The sequence below is a fragment of the Phaethon lepturus genome, unplaced genomic scaffold, assembly GCF_000687285.1.
Source record: "Phaethon lepturus isolate BGI_N335 unplaced genomic scaffold, ASM68728v1 scaffold498, whole genome shotgun sequence".
Lineage (NCBI taxonomy): Eukaryota > Metazoa > Chordata > Aves > Phaethontiformes > Phaethontidae > Phaethon > Phaethon lepturus.
In genome coordinates, this window is record NW_010558030.1 from 36,900 (window position 1) to 54,161 (window position 17,262).

Sequence of the window (17,262 nt, forward strand, 5' to 3'; positions counted from 1 at the left end):
TATCACTACGAAAATGCACTCATGGGAAACACAAGGAAGAGCTAAGTATAGACTAGCATTAAGTACTGATTTAAGTTGGTCTTTCCAGCATTAGTGTTTAGACAGTTTACAGTTTGTGCTAGGGCCATCTAAATGATAAACACTCCCATGAACTGAGACACCAATTATTTCCTGGCATTTCCAGCTTGTGAGAAGTATTAAACCTACCATTAACAATTAAAATGAATTCCTGGGTCTGCTCAGCCTGCAGTACTGGATAGTGTACCCATGAATGACGTAAGATTTCTTTCCATACAGCAGTAAGATACTGTATATAAAAAGATTCATCACTTAGATAAAGATTCCTTTAATCAGTAAAGCCTAGATAACTCTGTTTTTGTACCTGAAGTGAACAGCTAAGCTACCTCCCATGCTTTGACTCAACTGAATGTATATCAAAAAGGCATTTCTCCCTGCCAAACCAGAACTGACTTCAACTAATTAGTGAACTATATTTCAAGTTATCAAGACAAACATGTGTTTCTAACTGTGTGTCTCAGGACAAATAACAAGACGTGTATTGGAACAGAGCCAGATAGCACAGCTTCCAGTAGAATGACCAGTCTTTTTTTTAAGTTTTCTAGCATTGCCACATGTATAGGATCAGCATTCTAAAGAGACCTACAAAAACTGGGAATTAAGATGGAGAATTGAAATTGATCTCCAGATCTAGTGGGAAAGAAACCCAATCATTTGTAGATGTTGCAGTCTGGATTGCACTCCCTGGTTCGTTTTGTTCTGAAACTTATTTCTACTTTTCGTCACTTTGTTCTTTACAGCTTCATTTATGAAAAAGAACTGTTGTCATTTCAAAGCGGTGAAGTGAAATGACTAGGCAACACACCAGACCCACTGTCAGTGCCCCTCAAGCTAGGCTACCGATACAAAAGTTTGCATGGAGGTCCACTTCGACCCAGAAAAAGCAATATGCTGACTACAGTCCTCCTGGGCTGGCCATGTGTTGCCACTGACTTCATGGGCAGGAACTGCAGTAATGCTGATCCATGTTGAGGGAGTCCCTACTTAGAAAGGCACAGGACAGAGAGAAAAGGAAGAAAGATTGACTCTCATTAGAATGCAAGGTCCAAGAACAATCATAGGAAAAAAAAAAAAGGACCAGGTTGGAAGGGACCTCAAAAGATCATCTGGTCCTACCTTTCATGGGAAAGGGAGTCTAGATGAGATTGAGCACCCTGTCCCATTGCATCTCGAAAACCTCCAGTGATGGGGACTCTACCACATCCCTGGGGAAGTTGTTCCAGTGAATGATTGCTCTCACTCTAAAAAATTTTTCTAATGTTGAGATGAAACCTCTCCTGGTGCAACTTATATACATTGCCCCTTGTCTTTATCCACGTGGCTCCTTGCGAAGGGAGAACCTCCATCCTCTTTGTAGCTACCCTCTCAGTACTAGAATCCTGTGATGAGGTTCCCCCCCCCAAGCTTTCTCTTCTCCAGGGAGAAAAGCCTGAACTCCTTCAGTCTTTCCTCAACTCCTTCAGTATTTCCCCTCACAGGGCAGGTTCTCCAGCCCTTCGATCATCTTCGTGCCACACTCCCGCTCCCCCCTCGAACTCTCTCCAGTCTGTCCACATCTTTCATGAATTGTGGGGGCCAGAACTGGACACAGTACTTCAGATGCAGCCTCAGTGCGCTGAGTGAAATTATGACATCTTTATCTTGGCTAGTAATGCCCCTGCAGATGCTGCCCAGGATCTGATTTGCCTTTGCTGCTGCAGCAGCACACCGCTGACTCATGTTCAGCTTGTTATCCACCAGGCCCTCCAGGTCCCTTTCCACAAGGCTGCTCCTCAGCCACACAGATCCTGGCCTGTACTGGGCTTTTTGGTTATTTTGTCCCAGGTGCAGAACTTGGCATTTGTCTTTGTTAAACTTCGTACTGTTCTTGCTAGCCTACTCTTCCAGCCTGTCCAGGTCTCTTCAAGATGACTTGCCCTTCTGACTTGTCCACCTCACTACCTCGTTTGAGGTCATCAGCAAGTGTGGTGACCGTGCTTTCAATCCCAACATCTTCATAAATGATCTGGATAATGAAGAGCGTAGAGTCCAGTATCGATCCCCGGGGGACCCCACTTGTGTCAGGCTGCCAGCTCAAGTAAAACACATTGATGACCACCCTCTGAATATGGCTCGTTAGACAGCTTCCTACCTGTCTCTCAGACTACCTATCCAATCTGCATCTTGCCAGTTTGTCCAGGAGAAGGCTGTGAGAAATGGTGTCAAAAACAATCTACTCTGGCTCCAGATCTGACTGAATACCTATTTGAATAGCACAACACTGAACATAGCTCATCCGAAACTTGTTCTGACACTGATTAGAAAATTAAGTTTTCAGATGTCTAAATCCAAGCCTCAGATATGAATCTGTTTGGATCCATCTACCTTATCCATAAAACCCATAAAGCTAGATTATGAAAAAAAGACAACATGACGTTATACAAAATCAAAGTAATGACCTCAGAAAATACACTCTTGAGATTTAATACAAGCCACAACAATTTACTACTTTGTTTTTCATATCCTCTTCCTTAAAACTTACCAGTTTTTAACTCTTCCTTATCCCATGTTTGGCAACAAACTCTACAGGCCTAATAGCATATTATCAGGGTGGTTTGCATATTACCCAGAAAGATGCATCCCTAAACTGTAGGGAAGGTCACCTCAGTAGCAAGAAAAGATAGAGAAATTAAATAGAAAGTGCAAACAACTTAAAATCTTTATCATTATTCTTCAGATTGTTATTGACTACTGATATTTCAGCAGTCCTGAGAACTTACACTACCAGGGCTTCATTCTATTGTGCTCCACACAACACACATGTTTCTGACCCCCAAAGCATACAAACAAAAGCACTGCAAGGTAAGAAGGGTGATCAGACAGACAAGGTTTTGTTCAATGAGAACGTAAGAGGGTGGTGGCTATGTCTTAGGCATAGCTTGTATCAATCCTGCTCAATTCCAGTATAAGCAGAAGAGCTTCAGCCTAGATTCTATGATGAGAACACCAAGTAACAGTAGTGAAATAAACACACCAGCTGATTTTTATAACAGCTTCCACTGCAGGAGCAACCACTACATAATTATGGTTTGACAGAAGAAAGAGAAACGATGCAAATAACTAGCACCTGCATGACTTATACATAATATTGTGGGGAGACGGGATGGCATGAGAGTCACTCCTTGATAAATTCTTCTGTAGATATATACCACAGTTCCCACGTAATCTCTCATATACTCTTTAATCCACTTTAACTATGTATACTAATATTGGAAACACTTCCCTAACTGCATTTGGCAACATATTCTGCTATGTCTTGGGACACTTCATTGTTACTGGCTACCTGTAATACTAGCATAAATCTAGGTTAATTGTTACCATGCAAGATACTAAGGTATCTTTACAGTTTTCTTTTTATTGCAGAACTATGTCAGGGTATCTTCGCAGCTGTGTCTGACACCTATTTCTGAAACTAAGTCACATTATGCTTATTTCTACACAAACTTCCTTATCTTATAGGAAGAGAGAGATTAAGAAATTAATCCTGGCTTTATCACTTCTAACTTTTATACCACACTTGTGGTAAATCTGTTTCCATGCTAACATAAACCATACTTTGGCTTATAAGTTTTGTGATCTGTACTTGCATTTACTGCAAAGCTCAGTACTGTCAGTATATAACAGAGTAGTAAAATCACCCCGTGTGTGCACACACTCTTGTGGTATTTCTGAAAAGGGCAAGAAGATGGAAATACAAAGTTATTAAATACCTATGTAGCTTAGTATTGCACTCACAAGCTTCAATAGAGAGATAAAATGTTTGTTTCTCCATGATAACAGTGGGGCAACACAATGCCTTCTGGCAAAACACTACCACAACTAATGAAGGACTTCAGGAGTAATTCCTTTTTGCTAAGCAAGCACCAGCAGCATCCTTGCCCTGTGGTAGTCTGACTTGCCATCATCAATTCAAGCTAGAAAGTCTAAAACTATTTTGGAACTTGTCTTCTGCAAAGGGACCGCCCAACAACAGCACACACGGCTCGATTCAGATTCTAACAGAATTTGAGTTAACAACACATTTTTTATATAACCAGAAATGTTTAATTAAAGCGACCGATATCATAGCATTGCAGAAGTAGCCTTACAAACATGAACAAATATGTGAGTTTAATCTAGCCAGACTATTGAGTAAAGCACCCTCCAGATTACGGTAAGTATTATAAATGTATCCTTTGGGGATATAAATTTTGTAAGTTATCAGCCAAAAAAAGGCAGCTGTCTGTTCAGAGAACAGACACTCTAGATGAATAGTTTATACTCAGAATAACCTAAGTACCTGAAGCTGGGATCAGATAGACATCTGTATGAACAACTGTAGTATATCAGATTCTTTGTGAGAGTTTATCCTCATGTTCAGTTCTCATGGTCCACTGAGACAGAAAGGATTATCTAAAGGCTCGGCCTGGATTAGCATTAGTAATGAACAAAGTTGGTATCCCAAGAAGAACTAGGACACTGAAAATATAAGAGAGTCTTCAAGGTATTTTGAAGGATTAAAAAGGTACAGATCAATCACATACATTAACCAGGCATATCTGGCAATATTCAGCACAGTGCATGGACAAGCAGAGCAAACTCAAAAGAGCCCAAGGTAATATTAGACTGCAGGTCTACCATGGACACCCCAAACTGACAGCACTTATTTGGGGAGTGGAGCAAAGGTTTTCCTACTTGTTTTTGTTTCCTAAAGTATCCTGTTTAATTGAGAGACTGTAAAAGAGATCATACTTAGCAAGAAACACTCTAACCACACTGTTCTTAACAAGCTATTGGAAAGAGTAAAAATCATTGATAAAGAAGCAAATGCTTGTTTGAGGATAACAGCAAGAGAGAGAAATTGGTACAGTACCTGTCCAGCATTTTAAATTTTTATTTCAAAGTGTTAGGACTATCCTGTGCTCTCTATTTCCATTTGTCAACTTTGAGTGCTAAATACAGACAGTCCCATCTCAGCCAATTTTTGGCATTTCTTGAGATACAAAGGATGAGAACGTTTCAGCAATGGATGCACTACCACTGACACAGTAACTATGCTGGGGCCACTGCTTAACTTAACATTTCTGGTCTCTTCCCATGTGCGCCTTCTTACAGGCATAAGGCCACCTCTCTCCCTTTGAAGGGAAAAATAAATAAAAGTAACAATTTTCCACTTATTAAGCACCTGTCTACTTCCAGAGATTATACCAGCCCATCCAATCTAGAGTCAGTACCTTATAAGCAGAACTGTAGGAATGACCAATGACTGTTTTAAAAAAAAATAGATACTGTTTATTTGTAACCAAAGCACTTGAGAAGGTAAGGGAGTCAAAACAGTTTGTAGTTCATGTGCTTGCTTATCTTCCTAAAGGTTTACAAATCTTTGGTTGATTGGGACATCCATAGCTGCTTTAGACACTGTCATAGGACTTTATCTTATGAGAACAACAGCCCTTTCTTTCCCACGTATATGTGACTCATCCTGCTGTACCATTTCCAGTTCTCATAATCAAGCTGAGCACACTCCACTCTTCATCCACAAAAACATGAAAAATTGCCAATCCAGAGCACAGTCTCCACAACAGCACCTTATAGTTTATTTGAACACAAATCAAGAAATAAAAATAAATTTTAAAAGTCCAAACAAAAACAACCCAGAAGGGAAAACTGTTTTTAAATTAATATACACTAATCTTATTCAGTATTGCTCACTGAGAAGAGACCACCACAGACACATAGAATTAGCCTGAATAGGCTTTCCCCACTATTTACACTAACGGGTTTCATATTCACTCCCAGAAATCAAACAGACTATTTTTCCTTTTCACCAGCTCTTAATTCTATTACAGCAGGGTTTTTAAGACTAGTTCTAAAAATGTGTGCTTTATTTTCTGAGAAAGGTGTGGAACTGGTATGCATCTAGTAATTTTCAGAAGAGCTATTGTATACGTAAAAGAAAGTAACATTACCCATTCACAGTAGTACCATTGGATCATCATAAGCAAAGTGACTGCTTATAACACAAGCCAGGCACAAGGAGGGGGATGGTTTAAGTGCAATTTATCCAGATTCAGCAGTTATTTGGCCTACCCGTTTACCACCAGGGTCAGAGGAGGCCAAAACTATTCGCACCACTTGAAGGCAAGAGAGGGAATACGAAACCAGGAGGAGACTACAGGTTGTTGCTCCTACACAGCTGAGAAGCTACTGGTGTACTTAAGAGTTTCAGTGCATTGAAGTGCCGCCTCGAAAGACTTGCTACGCATATCCTGTAAATATCCTTGGCAGATCCCAGACATTCTGTTTGCCCCAAGAATAGGAAGCTCCAAACAATATACATCTCAACACTAGCAAGCAGAGTCCTACAAATTCAGACAGTAAGCAGCTTCCCCCTGCCCCCCCCCCCCCCCCCCCTTTCTCTGTCCTTGTGAATTGCCAGCCTCCTCCTACTGGCTGGAAGGGAAAAGCAGCAAGATAAATTACCTTTTTCAAAGGAATCCAATCCTTATCATAATCATCATCATCTGTTTCTGGTTTAGTTAACTAGCTATATTAGTTTGAATAGTTGCTTCCAGATTCTCTGTCAAAATGAGTAACAAAATATCTCCTTAGAAAAATTAGCGACTGCCTTTTAGGAAAGGCAACAGATGCTACAAGGAACTAAAATTCAGGCAGTGTTACTACCTGCAAACAGAGTAACTTCGCCCTGTGTCTCAAAGAGACACATGTTCTGATGGCCTTTGTTTCCTCTTGGATTTTGAGATCAGCCTAGTACAACTGTGTATCAAAGCAAGCTTTGTACTTTAACCTACTTAGGTCCAGCATGATTAGGAAATACGCTTTGTCAGGAACAGCCAGGTTGCACACTGCTAGAAGTGCATACTGGGGAAGTATTCTGTGCCTATCCTATTTGTAGACGTTCTCCAGCTATTCTTGGAAAAAAGAACACTGGACCGGGCTGGACTTTTGAACTGACACAATAGGATTGTATATCTTATTGAGAAGACAGTTTGTTTTCATTTTAGCTTTAGGATAAACGTTACTTTTTCATATCTGCTCAAGCTCTGTTGAAACGCCCCAGGTAACCGCAAGACCCATGGATGTAGAACAGATTGGCTAGGAACAAACAGGAAATGTCCTAAAGCCACTGTGAGCTCAGCATGTTGCACAGCAGCTACAGCCATTTAATTAAATAACTCCAACTGCCATGGACTGACCTTTCCCATAACAAGTAAGCCCTAGACATCAAACCACAGAATCATCTGCTTAGAAGCATCCTCTAACCTCTGAACCACTGCATAGGTTATAAGAGTTACTGTGCCAGAAGTGGAACAGTTTACCGGGAGGGTAATCTCTCAGCTGCGAGGGGAAGAGAGCTACAGCCAGCCCTATGCATTATTTGTTTCCATCTCTGGTAGTTACCTGATTCATAAAAAGGTTCAGAAATCAGAACTAGCAATCATGTGCATATCCAGCTTTCATTCAAAGAAAGAGCCAAGCCCTAAAAAAAAAAAAAAAATCTAGGTCTCTCTTCTATGCAAAATCAGGCATAGAACAACTGCCCAAGGAACAAATGCTTCAGGGTAAGAAGTCACATCTTGCCTATCAACTAATGTATTATGAGTAGGTCTCTGTTTGTACTTTTTTGACCTAGCTGAACACAACATCCCATACCATAACTACATATAGTAAAGCTTTAATTAGGCAGCCCTGAGAATCAGTAACATTGGTAGCTCCAAGGATCTACAGTCAGAGGTCCTAGGCAGAAAGGCCATCCAGAAGGGATGCAAGGCACACTGCTCTTGTCCTTTTGTGGAAAGTGAATAGAAAGCTGCTAGAAACACTCTTCTACTATAAAAAGCCTCATCCCCTGAAGTGGGGTAGGAGGAATGTCTTACTGTGCTCTCCTCAAGTAAGAGGAGAGAATGCAGATTGACCATCTGGGTAAAACACAGGCATAGGATAAGAGTTTTATTTCTTTAAGTAAGTTTGCTATTAGAATTTATTTAAAAATTAACAACATTGTACTGAAAGGGCAATTCAACTCACATCACCTATCATTAACATCAATATTAACCCAATTTTCTCTATTCCTAGGGAAATATAGGCCCTATAGCATGACTCAAAGACCAGCAAATGTAGGCTGTGACAGGCTAATAGAGAGACCTAATCTGGTGGTAGAAGACCCTTAATTGAAGGCCATCTCTTGATTTATGGTTATGTTTTATCCTTTTTTCTTCATTGGAGACTCTCCTTCTCTTCCTGTGCTACTCTACAGCATTCAAAAAACAGCAGTCTGAGGAAATTAATGTTTATTTAGGACCAACGTAAGTCAACACTGAGTTACATATAAAAAGTAACACACAGTGAGCGTACAGGTTTAGTTTTCCCCTTGCAATCAGCAGACCACAAATTAGACTTAAATTGCCAGTGTAGTTATGAGCTATACAAAGGATCACAGGCCATGTTTCAAGATCACACCTTATTTACCTGGCTAAAAATTTATGTACAGTGCTCCAAAATGCAGAATCCTACAAGAAGCAAGGGCGGGGGGGGGGAAGGACCCAGTAATTTATCTGTCCATTGTGCACCATTCTTAGTATCCTGATCTCTGTGGTTTTGTGTTTGGTTGTTTTTCTTAAAAACCATCTTCTACATATTTACTTTCTCAACACCAGCTAAAGGATACGGAGATAGAGAAGAATCAAACTGCATCCATCAGCTGCGATTACTGATTCTACGTTACACAAGCTTCCCAGCATTGTCAGCTTCATTGGTTTAAGTTACAGTATCCAGTTGTCTGTTTAGAAGTAGACAGAATTGGCATGAGAAACTGCAAAGTCTTGCTGCAGGAAAACAAGGTGGCTGCAGGCTTAAGACCTTTACTGCTCTGAAGAAAAGCTTGACAAATACATGCTGCAACTAGACAGCTACAAAGCAAGGGGTAGAGAGGAGGCAAGAGAGCAGAGATTTTTCCCAAAACACTGGTTTTAAACAAATGCTGCTTACAGGTAGACTATTTCTAAATAGATCAGATAAGTCCATTGCAAAGTTACAACATAAACGTTCCAGTACTAGATAACAGTTTTTATGCAAGAAGAAGCGTTTGATCTATATTGCTAGGATAGGTTCCCTTCAAACAGATGCTCAAAACTTTTTTTTTTTTTTTAAGGCTGGGACAAATATCTCCGATATGGCAGGTTTCACAGAAAAAACCTTCCCACAAGATTTTCTGCAAGAACCACTTTCAAGTTTAATTTGTGTGTGTGCATGCATGTATGTAAAAGGAGACTGCACCACACATCCATTATTATTTTTAGGTGTAGGAGATAGCATAGAAGGCAAGACAAGGATGGTTGACCAATTCACTGGAAGCATAAAGAAGATTTAAGCAAATTATTTTACTGTCACTGCACAAGAATAGGGACATGCTCAGAGTCAGTGACTGCATCTCAGAGTAACATCGTAACATTGTTGTCAGTATGGCTATGTTTTTTATGCAAATAATTTTATAAAAAGTACATAGCTTGGTCAGCATCAGATGTTTAAAAGATTGATAAGTTAAGTCATGTTATCATGAAACACCTCTCCTATGAAGAAAGGCTGAGAGAGTTGGGGATGTTCAGCCTGGAGAAGAGAAGGCTCTGCGGAGACCTTGCAGCCTTCCAGTACTTAAAGGGGGCTTATAAGAAAGGCCTTTTAGCAGGGCCTGTTAGGATAGGACAAGCGGTAATGGTTTTAAACTAAAAGAGGGTAGATTTAGACTAGATATAAGGAAGAGGTTTTTCACCATGAGGGTGGTAAAACACTGGCACAGGTTGCCCAGAGAGGTGGCAGATGCCCCATCCCTGGAAACATTCAACGCCAGGTTGGACGGGGCTCTGAGCAACCTGATCTAGTTGAAGATGCCCCTGTTCATTGCAGGGGCGTTGGATTAGATGACCTTTAAAGGTCCCTTCCAACCCAAATTATTCCATGATTCTATCATCAGACAAAATTTTTGTACTTGCCTATTGGAAGACTGATTGCACACAAACTACTTGTGTCACATTACAGTAGTCAAACTACTGTAGGCAGAAGGTAGAAGCGCTATGCTTTTTCTCCTATAAGTAGACATACACAGTATTCACATTTAAACAAATTCTGGTGACTAAATTGCTAGAGGATGTAGTCAGATGAAATATGAAACTACATTTCAACATTTAAAGACTTTTTAGCTTCAGTTGCCAGCCCACCTCTGTTCCCTTCCCCTTCCCATCACAATGACTCACACAACATACTGCAACTAGAGTTTACAAGGCTGTTAAGATCAAGCCCATCCATGCACCCAAACACCCTTTCAATAATTAAATTGACACATAAACCTACCTAGAATCTTGTTAACATACGTTTATATACCACAAGCACTGACAAAGGCTAGAACAAAGATGGTTATGAAGGATGAGACCAAAAAGAGCAAGTGGCACATAAGGGGGGAAAAATTTCAGAAGCGAAGCAGGCAAGAATGGGTAAAATTTTAACTATCACGATAAGTTTCAGAATGCCCATTTTTAATGAAACTCTGGACTTGAGCCAAGTGACTTTAGTATGCTTTACATGAGGCCCTCAGAGTGGGAAGTGTCTCATTCATTCTTGTTTCTAAAAATGAACACTGAATATCTCAATGCTTATATTATCTACACATGCCATGCTTGTACGATGAGCCTTCAATTCACAGTACTAAAGAAGTTCATGGGGTGGGAGATGAGGAGGGGGGAAAGGAAGGGGAGACATTGTCAAGGACTAGAGATGGGAGGAAAGCCATCTGCAGCAGTCATTCAAAGGGAACAAACAAGGTAATACTCTCCTATGCAAACATACCTCACATCATGCAACCACAGAAAAAATAATTACAATATTCTCTTTAACGACACCATATTCCCTATGGATTTTCCTCTAGACAACTTGTTTATTTTCAAGAGAAAGAGTCATCTTTGTCACTTTTTTTTACTTCCTTTTTTTAAAGTACACTGGTACTTGCATGTATTTTGTACAAACATTTAATACTGGATAACACTGAGAAACTTACCTCAAAGTACACTGGGCTATGTATAACCTTCTCATTCTATTTTTGTAGAGTGCCAGAACCCCTGAAACTAACCTAAGAACAATTCCAGTAGAGTACAAACATTTTATGGATACATATTTCAGTTTGTTTTCTCTAGCAGTAAAACTTGTTTTGTAATACTTTAAACAAAGTAAAAACATCCAGAAGATAAGTGTTTCTAACATAAATTCAATAAAACTTACAGTGCATTTTACTATTGATGGTAGCAACTCAAGCTCCTTCCATACTGTATCACAAGAAAGGTCTGAAAGTAAGTTCTTATTTTTCCCCAGGTAGACATCATTTTCCAGCTACATAAATTTATGGACTGTCAATATATAGACTAGACAAGTACAACCCCTGGTCTTTTATTATTAAATATTTTTACTGGAGTGCAATGAACCCAAAGTTAGCACTCCTCTGTTCAATAGCCTCCCCATAAATGCCTGAAAGTATCAGTCACGCTGTATCAGAAAAGTCAGGAGAATTAAATTGATTCCTGGCATATCTTGGGCACACGTTCCGCTGATGTTTGTGCAGAATGATGTCAGGGGCAGGTTAATTGCCTAGGTTCTCTGCTAACCCTATTACCAGGCAGGCACAGACTTCCCACTGCACTACCCGAGTCCCAATCCCTAGGGCACCCTTCCGCTGAAGTCTCAGCTGTTCATCAGATGGAAACCTGGGCACGCACCATTCCCTGCCGTTTTCTGAGGAGGGAAGCCCATGAATGCAGGCTGGAAGGAGACACAATGAGCTCCAACAGGCACCTTGTTGAGCCACTGAGTAACCTGTCCTGCTAGGAGCCCTGCAGAGCACACCTTCCCTGTAGTACATAGTATCCTCTACGCACACAGCACGTGGAAGTCCTGCATGATCTTTAAAAACCAAACCAACCAAACACCCTGCCCCTGCATGTTTCAGCATCTCTGTTTATAGAGCAAGGATAGCAGAATGCTAATAAGTGAGGTTTTTTTTTTTTTTTTTGGTGGACTAGTGGAAGTTAGCAAAGTGCTTAAGACTAATGTATGGAATGTGCCAGTTCAAGGACAACGGAGGGTGCAATTGAACAATAAGCAGCAGAATAGGATGATTAAACCATAGTTCTCACCTAAAAAAGAAGCTGAATATTTCTAATGAAACCACAATAAAATCTGGTCAGTTTGTTTTGGTTTGTTTTTTGTCTCTCCAGTGGTAGAATCTTCCAAACAGATGTTAATCTATTAAGTCAACTTTGAAGCTCTTTGCTAGGTAGAGACAGAGGTACTTTAACCATACACAACTTTTTGCTCAGTGAGCAGGAACTGGCTTAAGCATGATGTTTATGACTGTTCTGATTTGACTGGAATTCTAAAAATGCAGACTGGCCTCCAGAAAACCTAGATCTAAACCAAGTTGTAGTTGGCATGCTATCACTTTATCTGAATCCAGAGTATATCTGAAGAGAGTTTTTAAAGAGTGTGGATCTACTACAAAAGCCATTCAGCCCTTTCAACGTTGCTTGCCTTTGTTCTCCTAATAAAGTCATCAGGTCTATCTATTAGAATCCTTAAATGTGCTTCCCAACACCCTCTTCCCCCCCCCCCCCCCAAGAAGAATAACAGCATGGTATCTTGAACAATGAAAAGCCACAGATCATACATTTACATCAGATATTTTCTTTTTGATAATGCACACTAAGATTTGTTTGCTGAAGAGTCAGTCGGTTTTTTGCTGGGGTGGTAATAGGCAGGACAGCTTAGTAGGATTACACCAGGTCCCATTCTCCAGACTGACACAGTTCTGCACCCTCCTCTATTATTATAAAGCACATATACCGTACTAACGCTGGATATTGCGCATAGTAGAAAATGGAGTTCCTGCCAAAGATCTTTTACAAGCTTATTCAACAGCATATCTGAAACAATATAAAAGCATCAAGGTTTTTTCTAAGTCATCACACATCTCTGCCTACCTGCTTATAAGACCATATCGGGTCTCTCACAAACATACAAATCACCTACAAATCTTGAGGTATTTGAGGTTACCTATTAAATTAGACCAAACAGATAACACTCAGTTTTGTCAGCCAATGGGCTACATCTTTTCAAGCTCCCTTCTCCTCTCATTTAAGGAAAATAGCTTAGCAGATGAGATGCACAATTAAATATCATAGCTTCCGAATGTACAGACCTGGAGACCGAACAGGTCTTTGCCAGTCTAGAACACATTCTTCCCAGTAATCTGGCAGAGGTGTTCCAAGTAATCTGGCAGAGGGGCTGTGAATTTCCATATGGTGATGTAAACCACCACAAAACAGATTGGGCATCTTTTAGTTTGTTTTCCAGTGAGTACTGGTTACATTGTGTACATTGCTGTTACAGTCTACCTACATCAAATAAACACACTTTGTAAATCTTGCCTCAAATTTATCCATGACAAATCATACTTGACTGCTTACATTTTATGCAGAAATTACTGGCTTAGGGAGAGAGAGGGAAGTACTCTTATTTCTTCAGCGTTGACCTTGGCAAGGCTTTCAACAGAGTCAGTTAGAAGGGACCTTTGGAGGTCACCTGGTCTAACCCCCCTGCTCAAGCAGGGCCATCTACAGCCAGGTGCCCAGGACTGTGTCCTGATGGTTTTTTAATATTTCCAAGGATGGGGACTCCACAGTCTCCCTGAACAGCCTGTTCCAGTGCTCAGTCACCCTCACAGTATCTTTGTAAACAAGCTGGGAACATATGGATTAGATGAGTAGGCTATAGTGAGGTCAGAAGCTGGCTGGACTGAGTAATTGGTGGTTCAAGTAACAGCAAATTACTATCAGCATTCCTCAAGGGTCGATACTGAAACTGATACCATTTAATACCTTCATCAGGGCCAGAGCTGCCATTCTGAGGGGCCTTGACAAGTTGAAGCAATTTCTCAACAGAAAACTCAGGAAGTCTGGCAAATACAAAAGCAAAATCCTGTACCTGGAAGAACCCCATATTGGGATTATCAACCCAAGAAGATAAGCCCATGCTTGTACAGGCTGCAGACTGGCTAGGTTGCAGCTCTGCAACCTAGGGCTTGCATGGAGTGGGAGGACTGTCCAGATAGACAAGATAAATGTGAGTCAGTAGTGTGCACTGACAGCAGAAAAGGCAACCTGTATGCTGGGCTGCATCAGCAAGAACATAAGCCAGCACCTTGAGGGAAATTATTATTCCCTTCCATTCAGCATTAGTAAAGCCACAACTGGAGCACTGTGTGCAGCTATGGGTTCCCTAGGACAAGAGAGGCAACACCATGCTGAAGGAAGTCCAGCAGAGGGCCACTGAGATGATTAGAAGGCTGAAGCACACTACATCTTGAGGAGAAGCTGGGGGAGGTCGGTTTGTTTGGCCTGGAGGATGATAGGGCTACAACCTTCCACTACCTAAAGGGACATTACAGAGAAGACAGAGCGAGATCCTTCCCAGAGGTGCACAGCAAACTGACAGCTAATAACTCACAGCAAGGGAAATTCTATCTGGATGCAAGAAAACACATTGCCACAACAACAGTAGCTGGGCACTGGATCAGGTACCCAGAGACCATTGTAGAATCTCCACCCTTGCAGATACTCAAAACATGGGTGGAGAGGGCTCTGAGCATCATAATCTAACTTTCAAGTTAGCCTTGCTTTGACCAGGAGCTCAAACTAGATGGCCTCCAGACCTAAATTACTTTATGATCTGCCTGGAGCATCTGAGGCTTCTGACATGAAGGATGTTTAGGTATTTCTGTTAAAGAACTACATGCAATCACTTTCTGAAGTGGTAATACACAGGTCCCTATCACCCTCCACATTTTGGCTTCTAAGAGTTGATTTGATAACCTTGCAGAGCTCTGGGTCTACACATGCTAACCAAAAGTCAAGCCTTTACTTCTTCATAATCCATTCTTCATAATCCAAGTCTAGATGGCAGTATATAATACTAGATTAGTAGATAAAATTAAAGTAAAACCTATATTAAAGAATAACATGGGAACAATAGCCATTCATGATCACAGTAAAGTTATGTCTGGTGGCTTTATAGCCACAACGTTGATTCACAAAGTTTTGTACTCATCATCAACAATTTACATATCAGGAATGTCAACAGCTTAACAGGAAGTTTACTACATCACATCAATCTCTGTTTTATAATATTTAAATGAATTTATTTCTCTTCATCAATAAATACAACTTGCTATCATGGTTTAGCTAATTGGTAATTGGACAGCACAAATAAATCCATACAAGTAAGTGCACGTTCATACATACATTCTTGGTTGCGTCAGCTTAACTGAGGAAAGAGAAACAGAACTTCAGCCCATTGACCAAAATTGAAACTTCATTTTCACCAAAGTTATGTAAACACTGTTGTCACAAAACTTTCTTTTAGTATGAGCAAAACAAATGAGACCCTAATTCAGTACCATTCTCTACCATATTTCAGGGGACTCTAAGGTCTTGTTTCATAATGGCAGTAGAAATCTCTTAACGTATAGGAAAAAGAATAGAGAAGCACTGAACATTTTTCACTGCCATTCTGCTCAACATGGCACTGAGAAAGTTTCCTCTGCCCACCTATTAGAGGAATACCACAGGCACGCAGGACATGCAAAAACTGTCATTGATCACTTTTTTGTGAATCATGGTGTGTAGCTGGCACACCAAGGGAGAGCCCTTGTAATTCTCTTTTCTCACACAGTTTGTCAAAGCAGAAGGCAATATACCAAAACCTGAATAATGTTTCAGAACACTGCTCATTCACAGTCAAGAGATGATGTATTTCCAGTTTTCATGCTGATGGAACTCAGACAGGTTGAACACTTTGTGTTGCCTAGATACAAGATGGAATAGATGCCTAGATACGTAAAAGCCAAGATTTCAACCTCTCAGGTTGGATGGAAGATTTTGTACTACCTGCACAAAGATAAGCCAGCAGAGTTCATGCCAGAGAAATCAAAATCTAGTCCTATCATTAAAACATTAGCTAAGTCCCCTCAAGGTAGGAAAATGAAGATGTGGATAATTGGTAGTTTGTACTGGAGGGAACTGTACTTCAAGGGACTAGCCTTCTCTTGTATGGATGAATAACACAATCCAATACAATCCTGCCTTTGATGAAACCAAGAACACAACTTAAATAACTTTAAGATTCCTTGTCTACTTTGAGGTCTTCCTTGTCTAGTTTGAATTTTCCCACAAAAAACATCAGTGCAGACATGCACAGAGACAAGATCACATAACCCTAGCAACATGACAGCTGTTTGATACCTCCCTGAAACAGAACACTCTTTTCAACTAAAAGTTATGTTCCAGACAAATACAAGTATATTAAAAAAATTTGCAGACACATATGATAACACAAGGAAGGAGGTATGAAAAGAAACTAGTAGCGTTCTTCATGATTAAAAAAAAATACATCTTTCTCAGTGGATAAGCACAAGCATAGATTTGATAATAGATGCTACAGCTGTCTGCTTCCAGTGGTATTGAAACAGAATTAGAGGAGCAGATGATGTTTCTGAAGAATGAACTTCTCCATCTAGTTTTATATCTCTTGTCAAAGCGATTTAGTTTTCTGAATTGAAATCTACTTATGGGGTTTTTCGCTTAAAACTGGGCAGATTCACATTATTTGTATGCTAATAAACACTGAACTTTCTGATCTCTTCAAACGAGTGAAAAAGTCCCTTTTTTCCTAGAAATTTATTGTAAGAAACTACCAATCCTAGAGAGATAAATTCAAATATCTATATAAGGCCAAAAAGGTGATTATTGATTTTGGCATATTTTCCTCTAGGGTTTGAGACAAAAATCCTATTCTTCATTTAAAACACAAGACCTTGTATCAGCACAGGATTTGAAATCCTTTTTCTAGTCAGTCCAGATTTACTGGAATAATAGGTAAAGCCAAAAGAGAAGATATTTTTAACATACCCGCAAGTTGGAAAACACACACTCCTGTTACAGCCCCACCTAGAACGGGCGCTTAGCAAACGCGGTACCACACGTTTTATGCTCTTTAAAGACAGCCCTGTTTCTGAAATTGCCACTCAGGAGGTTTCCAATTCTCAAAAAA

At 40.2% G+C, this 17,262-nt stretch overlaps 1 protein-coding gene across 1 annotated transcript in view; it reads right to left on the minus strand.

Annotated features, from left to right (window-relative positions):
• CPM (carboxypeptidase M) overlaps positions 1-17,262 on the minus strand; it is a 34,429-nt gene that overhangs the window by 16,759 nt on the left and 408 nt on the right. The window lies entirely within an intron of this gene.